This window comes from Salvelinus fontinalis, chromosome 1 (genome assembly GCF_029448725.1).
Source record: "Salvelinus fontinalis isolate EN_2023a chromosome 1, ASM2944872v1, whole genome shotgun sequence".
NCBI classification, from domain to species: domain Eukaryota; kingdom Metazoa; phylum Chordata; class Actinopteri; order Salmoniformes; family Salmonidae; genus Salvelinus; species Salvelinus fontinalis.
In genome coordinates, this window is record NC_074665.1 from 24358470 (window position 1) to 24371284 (window position 12815).

The window sequence follows — 12815 nt, forward strand, 5'->3', positions numbered from 1 at the left end:
AAAAGAGCTCTTTAATTACCTGTGAGTTCTCCTCTCTAATAAATCATTAACGTGTCTAATCAAATCTGATGCAACTGACTGAGGCTCCTAAAAAGGCTACACCGTGAGACAGGGCAATGCGGCGTGCACATACATAACAATTGGTTTTACTGCCCTGTATGTATAAACCATACATGCAATTTAATAACAGAATTGTATGTAAATTCATGTTTGGAGACAAAATGTAGTAAGAGTGTGGTAACCAATGTGTTATTACTAAAGCACTCTTTATCAAATACTCTCTCTTTCTTTCCGTTCTCTTCCACTCTCGATGTATGTGGACTTGACGATGGCAGGGTTTTTGTTCAGAGCGATGCAAAGTGTTTGTGAAAGAAAAGGCAGGTATGGGGGCCCGGGCATACCGACCTAGCAAATGTATTCCACTCTCAATAGCGGCCCAGAGCTGAAATTCATGTAAAATGTCAGTAACTCCTGATGCTTTTTAAAAAGGACGTCTGATACGAGATAATGACAGAGATTTCCGGCCCATTATAGGAGGCTTTCAAATATTCCATTTCTTTTTTTGCATTTTGGCTTATCAAATCAGCACACTCACTGCCTACATGTACTGGAGAGGTACTATGCAATCTAGAGAGTCAATAGAACAAACTGTGCAGACAGATCAGCAGGAAGGTAGAGAGAGAAAGAAGGAGAGGGAGGATATTTAATCAAAGATAACTGATACATTTCTCTGGCCTTACAAGACTTACAGCATGGAAATATTAAAATTATTTTTGGGTGTAATTCAAAATGGATTAACAGTCGTACTGAAAGAAATATACATAACATGTCAATACAAATATAAATGTATGAAATTAATATTTAGGGCCTATAGGCTAGAGAAAGACCGATAATCAGCCAGGCCGATATATCGAGCAGATGTTGTTCTTTCCTAGTCTATCAGTCCTTCTCCGTCGGCATGGCCGATATTCCCTCTACGTAGTAAATCCAAGTGCACCCTCTAGTGTCGACTCCTGCAGTTGTGCCAGCCGTCACTCAACGCCTGAGTCAGGAACACTGCACAATGATGCTGAGGAATGTCTTGCTGGGGAAATCAGCAGCAGCAAGCTAGCTTCCTCATTCTCCAACAGAAAGGTTCAGTACTGAGGAACAGAAGAATTGACACCAACCAAAATCAAATTCTTCTTGCAAATATTAGTTTAGTTTAATTCACAAATTATAAGGCTTGTGTCAAGGTAAGCGGACATGAATGCAGTAAGTAAGCTAGCTACAGTTGAAGTCGGAAGTGTACATACAATTAGGTTGGAGTCATTAAAACTTGTTTTTCAAACATACATTTCTTGTTAACAAACTATAGTTTTGGAAAGTCGATTAGGACATCTACTTTGTGCATGACACAAGTCATTTTTCCAACAATTGTTTACAGACAGATTAGTTCACTTATAATTCACTGTATCACAATTCCAGTTGGTCAGAAGTTTATATTCACTAAGTTGACTGTGCCTTTAAACAGCTCGGAAAATTCCAGAAAATTATGTCATGGCATTAGAAGCTTCAGATAAGCTAATTGCCATAATTTGAGTCAATTGGAGGTGCACCTGTGGATGTATTTCAAGGCCTACCTTTAAACTCAGTGCTCTTTGCTTGATATCATGGGAAAATCTAAAGAAACCAGCCAAGACCTCAGGAAAAAATTGTAGACCTCCACTAGTCTGGTTCATCCTTGGGAGCAATTTCCAAATGTCTGAAGGTACCACATTCATCTGTACGAACAATAGTATGCAAGTATAAACACCATGGGACCACGCAGCCGTCATACCGTTCAGGAAGGAACAGCGTTCTAACTCCTAGAGATGGACGTACTTTTGGTGTGAAAAGTGCAAATCAATCCCAGAACAACAGAAAATGACCTTGTGAAGATGCTGGAGGAAACAGGAATAAAAGTATCTCTATCCACAGTAAATCAAGTCCTATATCGACATAACCTGAAAGGCCGCTCAGCAAGGAAGAAGCCACTGCTCCAAAACTGCTATAAAAAAGCCAGACTAAGGTTTGCAACAGCACATGGGGACAAAGATCTTATTTTTTGGAGAAATATCCTCTGATCTGATGAAATAAAAATGGAACTGTTTGGCCTTAATGACCATCGTTATGTTTGGAGGAAAAAGGGGTTAGCATCACCACTTTATTTTAAGATTGCGAAATGTCAAAATAATAGTAGATTGAATTATTTATTTCAGCCTTTATTTCTTTCATCACGTTCCCAGTGGGTCAGAAGTTTACATGCACTCAATTAGTATTTGGTAGTGTAACCGATGTGAAATGGCTAGCTAGTTAGCGGGGAGCGCGCTAATAGCGTTTCAATCGGTGACGTCACTCGCTCTGAGACCTTGACGTAGTTTTTCCCCTTGCTCTACAAGGGCCGCGGCTTTTAACGATGGAATGATGCTTCGAGGGTGACTGTTGTCGTTGTGTGCAGAGAGTCCCTGGTTCGAGCCCAGGTAGGGGCGAGGAGAGGGACGGAAGTTAAACTGTTACAGTAGCATTGCCTTCAAATTGTTTCACTTGGGTCAAATGTTTCGGGTAGCTTCCCACAATAAGTTGGGTGAAATTTGTCCCTTTCCTCCTGACAGAACTGGTGTAACTGAGTCAGGTTTTTAGACTTCCTTGCTCGCACATGCTTTTTCAGTTCTGCCCACACATTTTCTATAGGATTGAGGTCATTTTGCCACAACCCTGGAAGTATGCGTGGGGTCATTGTCCATTTAGAAGACCCATTTGCGACCAAGCTTTAACTTCCTGACTGATGTCTTGAGATGTTGCTTCAATATATCCACATAATTGTCCTCCTCATGATGCCATCTATTTTGTGAAGTGCACCAGTCCCTCCTGCAGCAAATCACCCCCACAACATGATGCTGCCACCACTGTGCTTCACGTTTGGGATGGTGTTCTTCGGCTTACAAGCCTCCCCCTTTTTCCTCCAAACGTAACGATGGTCATTATGGCCAAACAGTTCCATTTTTGTTCCACCAGACCAGAGGACATACAGTGGGCAGAACAAGTATTTGATACACAGCAGATTTTGCAGGTTTTCCTACTTGCAAAGCATGTAGAGGTCTGTAATTTTTATCATAGGTACACTCCAACTGTGAGAGACGGAATCTAACACAAAAATCCAGAAAATCGCATTGTATGATCTTTAAGTAATTTATTTGCATTTTATTGCATGACATAAGTATTTGATCACCTACCAACCAGTAAGAATTCCTGCTCTCACAGGCCTGTTACTTTTTCTTTAAGAAGCCCTCCTGTTCTCCACTCATTACCTGTATTAACTGCACATGTCTGAACTCATTACCTGTATAAAAGACACCTGTCCACACACTCAATCAAACAGACTCCAACCTCTCCACAATGGCCAAGACCAGAGAGCTGTGTAAGGACATCAAGGATAAAATTGTAGACCTGCACAAGGCTGGGATGGGCTACAGGACAATAGGCAAGCAGCTTGGTGAGAAGGCAACAACTGTTGGCGCAATTATTAGAAAATGGAAGAAGTTCAAGATGACGGTCAATCACCCTCGGTCTGGGGCTCCATGCAAGATCTCACCTCGTGGGGCATCAATGATCATGAGGAAGGTGAGGGATCAGCCCAGAACTACACAGCAGGACCTGGTCAATGACCTGAAGAGAGCTGGGACCACAGTCTCAAAGAAAACCATTAGTAACACACTACGCCGTCATGGATTAAAATTCTGCAGCGCACGCAAGGTCCCCCTGCCCAGGCCCGTCAGAAGTTTGCCAATGACCATCTGGATGATCCAGAGGAGGAATGGGAGAAGGTCATGTGGTCTGATGAGACAAAAATAGAGCTTTTTGGTCTAAACTCCACTCGCCATGTTTGAAGGAAGAAGAAGAATGAGTACAAACCCAAGAACACCATCCCAACCGTGAAGCATGGAGGTGGAAACATCATTCTTTGGGGATTGCTTTTCTGCAAAGGGGACAGGACGACTGCACCGTATTGAGGGGAGGATGGATGGGGCCATGTATCGCGAGATCTTGACCAACATCCTCCTTCCCTCAGTAAGAGCATTGAAGATGGGTCGTGGCTGTGTCTTCCAGCATGACTGCGACCCGAAACACACAGCCAGGGCAACTAAGGAGTGGCTCCGTAAGAAGCATCTCAAGGTCCTGGAGTGGCCTAGCCAGTCTCCAGACCTGAACCTAATAGAAAATCTTTGGAGGGAGCTGAAAGTCCGTATTGCCCAGCGACAGCCCCGAAACCTGAAAGATCTGGAGAAGGTCTGTATGGAGGAGTGGGCAAAAATCCCTGCTGCAGTGTGTGCAAACCTGGTCAAGAACTACAGGAAATGTATGATCTCTGTAATTGCAAACAAACGTTTCTGTTCCAAATATTAAGTTTTCTGATTTATCAAATACTTATGTCGTGCAATAAAATGCAAATTAATTACTTAAAAATCATACAATGTGATTTTCTGGATTTTTGTTTTAGATTCCGTCTCTCACAGTTGAAGTGTACCTATGATAAAAAATTACAGACCTCTACATGCTTAGTAAGTAGGAAAACCTGCAAAATCGGCAGTGTATCAAATACTTGTTCTCCCCACTGTATCTCCAAAAAGTACGATATTCATCCGCATGTGCAGTTGCAATCCATGTCTGGCATTTTTATGGCAGATGTGGAGCAGTGGCTTCTTCCTTGCTGAAGCATTTCAGGTTATGTCGATATAGGACTCGTTTTACTGTGGATTTAGATACTTTTGTACCTGTTTCCTCCAGCATCTTCACAAGGTCCTTTGCTGTTGTTCTGGGATTGATTTGCACTTTTTGCACCAACGTACGTTCATCTCTAGGAGACAGAACGCGTCTCCCTCCTAAGCGGTATGACGGCTGTGTGGTCCCATAGTGTTTATACTAGCGTACTATTGTTTGTACAGATGAACGTGGTACCTTCAGGCGTTTGGAAATTGCTCCCAAGGATGAACCAGAATTGTGGAGGTCTACAATTTTTCTTCTAAGGTCTTGGCTGATTTATTTATTTTGATTTTGATTATGTCAAGCAAAGAGGCACTGAGTTTGAAGCTAGGCCTTGAAATACACCCACAGGTACCCCTCCCATTGATTCAAATGATATCAATTAGCCTCCCAGAAGCTTCTAAAGCATGACATAATTTTCTGGAATTTTACAAGCTGTTTAACATCACAGTCAACTTAGTGTATGTAAACTTCTGACCAACTGGAATTGTGATACAGTGAATTATAAGTAAAATAATCTGTTTGTAAACAATTGTTGGAAAAATGACTTGTGTCATGCACAAGTAGATGTCCTAACCAACTTGCCAAAAGTATAGTTTGCTTACAAGAAATTTGTGGAGTGGTTGAAAAACAAGTTTTAATGACTCCAACCTGTGTACGTAAATTTCCAACTTCAACTGTAAATAAAGATTGGCAATAGGTTTACCTAACCATCTCTCTCCATGTTTCGACCAAGAAAGCTGCAGACTGTGTGTGAGCATGCTCACTTCTCTACTGGCAGACTTGAACCATCATCGTTTCATTTTTTTCCTACCTTCGCACCCCTTGTTAGATATGTACATTTATGGCTTGCTACGTTGAGCTACTTATCATAGTAGTAGTAGGCAGCAAGAACTGATCTGAGTGAAACATGTGAGTGTATGTGAAAGGGACAGAGTTACAATGGCTTGCAAAGTATTCACCCCCTTTGCATTTTTCCCGTTTTGCTGCTTTACAACCTGGAATTAAAATAGATTTTTTTGCGGGTGGGGGTTTGTATCATTTGATTTACACAACATGCCACTGTGAAGATGCAATATATTTTTTATTGTGAAACAAACAAGAAATAAGACTAACAAACTGAAAACCTGAGCATGCATAACTATTCACCCCCCCTCGAAAGTAAATACTTTGTAGAGCCACCTTTTTCAGTAATTACAGCTGCAAGTCTCTTGGGGTATGTCCCTTTAAGCTTGGCACGCCTGGGAATCCACTGGGATCCACTGGGATTTTTGCCCATTCGTCAAGGCAAAACTGCTCCAGCTCCTTCAAGTTGGATGGGTTCCACTGGTGTACAGCAATCTTTAAGTCATACCACAGATTCTCAATTGGATTGAGGTCTGGGCTTTGACTAGGCCATTCCAAGACATTTAAATGTTTCCGCTTATACCATTTGAGTGTTGCTTTAGCAGTATGCTTAGGGTCATTGTCCTGCTGGAAGGTGAACCTCTGTCCCAGTCTCAAATCTCTGGAAGACTGAGACAGGTTTCCCTCAAGAATTTTGCTGTATTTAGCGCCAGCCATCATTTCTTCAATTCTGACCAGTTTCCCAGTCCCAGCCGGTGAACAACATCCCCACAGCATGATGCTGCCACCACCATGCTTCACTGTGGGGATGAGGTTCTCGGGGTGATGAGAGGTGTGGGGTTTGCACCAACCATAGCATTTTTATTGATGGCCAAAAAGCTACATTTCAGTCTCATCTGACCAGAGTACCTTCTTCCATATGTTTGGGGAGTCTCCCACATGCTTTTTGGCAAACACCAAATGTGTTTGCTTATTTTCTTCTATAAGCAATGTTTTTTTATGGCCATTCTTCCATTAAGCCCAGCTCTGTGGAGTGTACAGCTTAAAGTTGTCCTATGGACAGATACTCCAATCTCCGCTGTTGAGCTTTGCAGCTCCTTCAGGGTTATCTTTGGTCTCTTTGTTGCCTTTCTGATTAATGCCCTCCTTGCCTGGCCCGTGAGTTTTGGTGGGCTCCCCTCTCTTTGCAGATTTGTTGTGGTGCCATATTCTTTCCATGTTTTAATAATATATTTAATGGTGCTCTGTGGGATGTTCAAAGTTTCTGATATTTTTTTATAACCCAACCCTGATCTGTACTTCTTCACAACTTTGTCCCTGACCTGTTTGGAGAGCCCCTTGGTCTTCATGGTGCCGCTTGCTTGGTGGTGCCCCTTGCTTAGTGGTGTTGTAGACTCTGGGGCCTTTCAGAACAGGTGGATATATACAGTACTTGGATCATGTGACAGATCATGTGACACTTAGATTGCACACAGGTGGACTTTATTTAACTAATTATGTGACTTCTGAAGGTAATTGGTTGCACCAGATCTTATTTAGGGGCTTCATTATTTTTGAAACAAGTATTCTTTTAAATTTCACTTTACCAATTTTGACTATTTTGCTTGAGGTCAATTTAAATTACAGGTTGTAATGCAACAAAATAGGAAAATCACCAAGGGGAATGAATACTTTTGCAAGGCACTGTACAGCCTCGCTCTATCCAATTGTAGCAGTAGGATCAAGTTGCAATCACCCATATCTTGAGCGATAGCTGAACTAGCCATTTGAGTTGTTTAGAATTTCATCCGGGAAGCTGATTTGCTTACAAACGCGCCCTGGCAGCTGAATTGTTCATTTATTTTCAGATCACGGAAAATACTAGTTTCATTAGCATCCGTGATTACAAATCCTGAAGTTACGTTCCCATTTGAATATATGTTATTTTACATTCTCAAACTAACAGTGATGCCTGTATGATGTCCTTCCATACAGGCATGACATGCTGGAGTGATGCTTCTACGCAAATGTTATTGATCAGTAGACTATTATGTCCCAAACAGATTGTCGTCTGTTGCACCATAAACTACACTGAAATCAGGCAAAACAAGCTCAATAGCTCAATGCATGCACACGCTCCTATTGAGTATGCATTCACCTGTATTGTGTATGCCTAGCTGTTATTTACTTTATTTATTTCTCAATAGATTTACCATTTAAATAAATGTATTACCATATTGGTCGTTCTCTAGTGTGTGTGTGTGTGTGTGTGTGTGTGTGTGTGTGTGTGTGTGTGTGTGTGTGTGTGTGTGTGTGTGTGTGTGTGTGTGTGTGTGTGTGTGTGTGTGTGTGTGTGTACATTATCAAGACCACAATGTCCTGACAAGGTAGGTTTTGGGGTTGGTGGTTGGGGTTGGGGTTTTGGGGTTAGGGTAAAGGTTGGGATTAGGTGTAGGTTAAGGGTTAGGTTTAGGGGTTAGGGAAAATAGGATTTGGGATTTTTTTTACTCCCCAAAAAGTCCTGAAAATGTGTGTGTGTATGTCTATGTCAGAGAGAGAGAGAGACACACAAGCATGACCCTCTCTATTTTCTGCAATGCAATTTACGGGCAACATGAACATTTGCTAGGGAACCTATTCGTTTCATGTCGATAACCTCCCAAGACAAATATAAAAAGAAATCTCTCTGACTAGAGGTAAAAATTATGAGTGAAAATGAAGAAGAAAAAAGAGAAAAGTCGCGGTGCAACAGGAACACATCAAAAACTTGCTGGTAATGGGCAGGCTTTCACCCATTGGACCAACATCATTCCCTTTATTAGCATGACAAAGAACACAATCATTTTGGATATGCCTGAATGCCATTTTCATTAACTTTGCAATGATTTATTAACAAAAGTCTCAGGAATGCTCTAAAGCAGCAGGACTCCACCAAATGGAGAAAAAAATGAAAAAAGAAATAGAAACATTTAACTGAATGAAATAAATAAATAAATGTAAATCTCAATCGAAGAAAAACATTTGAGAGAGGGAGAGAGAGAGATAGAGAGGGGGGACAGAAGGAGAGAGAAGGAGAGAAAGAGAACGAGGAGTGAGAGCAGAGATTAGAGAGAGAGAACGAGGGAGAAGAAAACGAGAGTAAGAGAAAGTGAGACGGAGCGAGAGAGCGAGAGAGCGAGAGAGAGAGAGAGAGAGAGAGAGAGAGAGAGAGAGAGAGAGAGAGAGAGAGAGAGAGAGAGAGAGAGAGAGAGAGAGAGAGAGAGAGAGAGAGAGAGAGAGAGAGAGAGAGAGAGAGAGAGAGAGAGAGAGAGAGAGGAAAGTACATTGTATGTGTACGCCTGGAAGCGGCAGGTCAACAGGGTTTTCTGATTTGATCACTGACATCATGGTGACTGAACTGCACAATTAACAAAGAAAATATCCAAAATGCTAATGTCTAATTTCAATTTAATTTTACAGGGCTCTGACACATGCACACTCATGCAAGCACACACACATATACACACAAACACACACATTCAGCCAACTCCCCACTGTTACCCTCTATCATTAAGATTGTATCAGTTAATAATCCCAACAGTGTAATAAATTATAAACAGCTCGATGAGTGACATTAAGATGCCCTCCCAGGTGAGAGGGTTGTTCAGGCATTATCACGGCCACCTCATCACTCAACACTGTGGGTCCTACCCTTCAAAAATATGGACCAAAGCCAATGACCCCAAAGTGACCAAGCAAATAATCCTAAATGACACACCAGTTATTAAAAAAAATGTGTGTGGTCTGTACAGTATTTATTTGGAAGCAAATAAGAATATTACAACAAATGACTGAATGATCAAATCCAACGTCTTCTGTATTTGACTGATTGGGGTGAGTGTGTAACTAAACATTATAACAATGAATGAAGTGAAGTGAAGTGTTGGAATTTACAGTCCATCACTCTGATTAAAGTTGACTTTGAATGCCCAATGCAGCGTTTTTTATAAAATCAATATCAAATCATGGCTGGGTGACAATTAAGTACCTTACTGTAATAAATGTCTATTAAAACAGGCACAAATTGCTTTTTAGCCAAAAACTTTCTCAAGCAAGTATTTTGTTAAAGACTGTCGAGGACACCTGAGTGAGGAGTGGAAAACTGAAAACTAAGCGCTTATTGGCAGAGAGGTTTGAAACTTTCTTTGGTTTTGGTCTATCGGCCAAGTTGTTGCATGGTGATGTCACCATGGAAATCCGAAACTCCTGCCTATGCAAACCTGCTGAGTAGAACGTCCTGTGTAGACTGTATTTTCCATCGGCAACCAGCAACTAAGAAATAACATTGATTTCAAGTTAGTTCACACTTTTACAGTGTTCGTTTCATCAGCTGACGTACAATATGAAACAAACACAGGGGGAAACAATAATTTTGACAGCACTAGGGCTTTAAAACACTTTTGATAGTTTCCAACTTCACTGCCTTACCTAGCCAACCTTTAGTTGACCAATCCAACCAGAGACATTTTTGAGATTAACAGGACAGCAGCATGGATGGAAACAAATGAGAAAACTCCACCTTCGACCAGGCCAAGTTTTAGAGGAGTTTTCCTCTGGCCAAGACCTCTGATGAATGACTTTCCCTTTTAGTCCTTTCAGAGGCAAACAAAAATAAGCTCCACATTGCAATTTAGGGAGCCTTATAAATCAATGGGTGACCACAAATAATTCCACATGGGGAGAATTTATATGTTTAATTACAGTCTGCAGGTGCTGTGCTTTGCTTTACTCATTACTGTACGACACATGAAAGAGGCGGGTTGGGATAGCATGCACAGCGGCAGGACAAAAGGGAGGACAAAGCAATTAGCTGGCTGTTATTTAATAGGAACCTTGGTGAAGTCATTTGAGCTCCGCCGTGGATTTCATACGTTTCAATCCGTAGCAGAAGTCATTTAAAAAGACCAGTGGTGGAATGGTGCTACAGTTGCAATTAGAATTCACGGAGAATTGAAAGGCTAGCGATTGAAAAGGAGGTGTTAAGCACTGTGTAATATTTGATTGTCCAACTTGCTTTTCCCAATGGATTTTCCAGTGAAATAGGGGATGGGATCCCCTGAAGTGGTATTGTACTGCAGATGCTTTGGGCCACATAGTGGTATAGCAGATGCACTTGGCTATAGTCAGTGTTTGGCTATAGTGTGTGTTTATCACAAGACCTTTGACTGTGTTTGGCTGTAGATTATGTTTGGCCTGGACAGGGTCTGTGTGTGATGTGCATGATGTGTGTGTGTGGTGTGTGGTGTGTGTGGTGTGTGGTGTGTGGTGTGTGGTGTGTGTGTGTGTGTGTGTGTGTGTGTGTGTGTGTGTGTGTGTGTGTGTGTGTGTGTGTGTGTGTGTGTGTGTGTGTGTGTGTGTGTGTGTGTGTGTGTGTGTGTGCAAACCAGCCCCTGGACACAGCGCCTGTGTGTCCTGAGTGGTAGCATGCCACACGCTGGCCGTCACTTTACCAACCTCAACACTTGCCATCTTACCTCAGGGCCCTGGACTGGCACCAGAGTGTACCTGGGGAGTGCCGGGGAGGTTGGCATAGGCGATGATAGCCATGTGGTCAGAGGGGGGTCAGTGGATCAAAAAGGGGGGTGAGATAACCAACAGGCAATGGCTATAACAATGGTAAGCCAACCACTAGCTAGAAAACAGACAGCCAGTATAAACCCCATAGACCCCTGGGTAAACAAATCCAGGCCCTATCTGTATACAGACACAAACACGCACACACACTCACTTATGTTCTGTTTCAGTCCAGTTAACCTCAGCCTGAGGATGTTTGGGCACAACAGTCCTGCCAAATCTTCCCTCCTCGGACAGTGTTTGGCGGCCATGCCAGGGCTAACCTCTTCATGCCCACCGTCTGGCCATCGGCATGTTGGACTTGGCAGGCTCAGCCCTGGCCGGCTGTGTGTGTGAGTGTGTGTGGCCAGGTTGGCTGTCTGGCTGGTCTCTGCCTGGCGCCCACTCTGAGCATGTCCTTTGACCTCTGGGCCGTGGAAACAGCTTGGCGAGGCTGGGCAGCACACACACTACAGTCTGTAGCTGCAGGGCCATTTGGCAAGACAGCCATGTTTAAAGGCATGAGACCAGTTACCTTACTGTAACTCATCCTCTCAGTCCCCGAGCCAGCGACAGTAGCTACCTGTCTCTTTCAGCCGGTCCATAGCCAGCTACTGTATTTGTCCTTCTCACTTCATCTCCTACTAGGCCTACCAATCTTTCTTGATTTGTCTCCTAGACAGAATTAATTTCAGTCAGTCCCTTAGGCCTGCTACTTACTACATGCCCCTCTCAGTCTCCCAGCTAGGTATCATATCCCTTTGTCCCCTCCAAATACTTGGTACTCCTACTGTCCCCATATCTATTTGCAAAGCATATTCACTGAGTGTACAAAACATTAAGAACACCTTCCTACTAGTTTTTCTCCCTCAGAACAGCATCAATTCGTCGGGGCATTTTGACACTACAAGGTGTCAAAAGCGTTCCACAGGGATGCTGGCCCATGATGACTCCAATGCTTCCCATAGTTGTCATGTTGGCTGGATGTCCTTTAGTGGGGGAAACTGTTCAGCATGAAAAACCCAGCAGAGTTGCAGTTCTTGACACAAATAGGTGTGCCTGGCATCTTCTACCATACCCCATTAAATCTTGTGTCTTGCCCATTCTGAATGGCACACATACACAATCCATGTCTAAATTGTCTCAAGGCTTAAAAATCCTTCTTTAACCTCCCTCGTCCCCTTCTTCTACACTGATTGATGGGGATGTAACAAGTGACATCAAAAAGGGATCATAGCTTTCACCTGGATTCTATCATGGAAAGAGCAGGTGTTCTTAATGTTTTGTACACTCAGTGTAGACTGAATATACTGTAGTGTATAGGCCAGGTGTGATTTACAGCTTCTACCCTGCAGAGTTCGGGAGACTGTATTTGAGCTCCTGTAATTTCAGTCGAAACACTTGTGTGTGTGTGTGTATGTTACACCAAAACTAATTTGGACCAAAGATAAACTAAAATCATAGATCCATTATTGTATCACAATTCAATAACCAACGGGAGGAGAGTAGGGGAGTTGAAAAAATGCATATACACACAATCAAACTCATGCACAGACACACACCAACCTTTGAACCTAGTTACAGCCAACATTCCAGTGCAGATGTGAGACCGCTGT

The 12815-nt window shown here is 42.6% G+C and overlaps 1 protein-coding gene across 6 annotated transcripts in view; it reads right to left on the bottom strand.

Annotated features, from left to right (window-relative positions):
* LOC129850110 (uncharacterized) overlaps positions 1–12815 on the bottom strand; it is a 102334-nt gene that overhangs the window by 48849 nt on the left and 40670 nt on the right. The window lies entirely within an intron of this gene.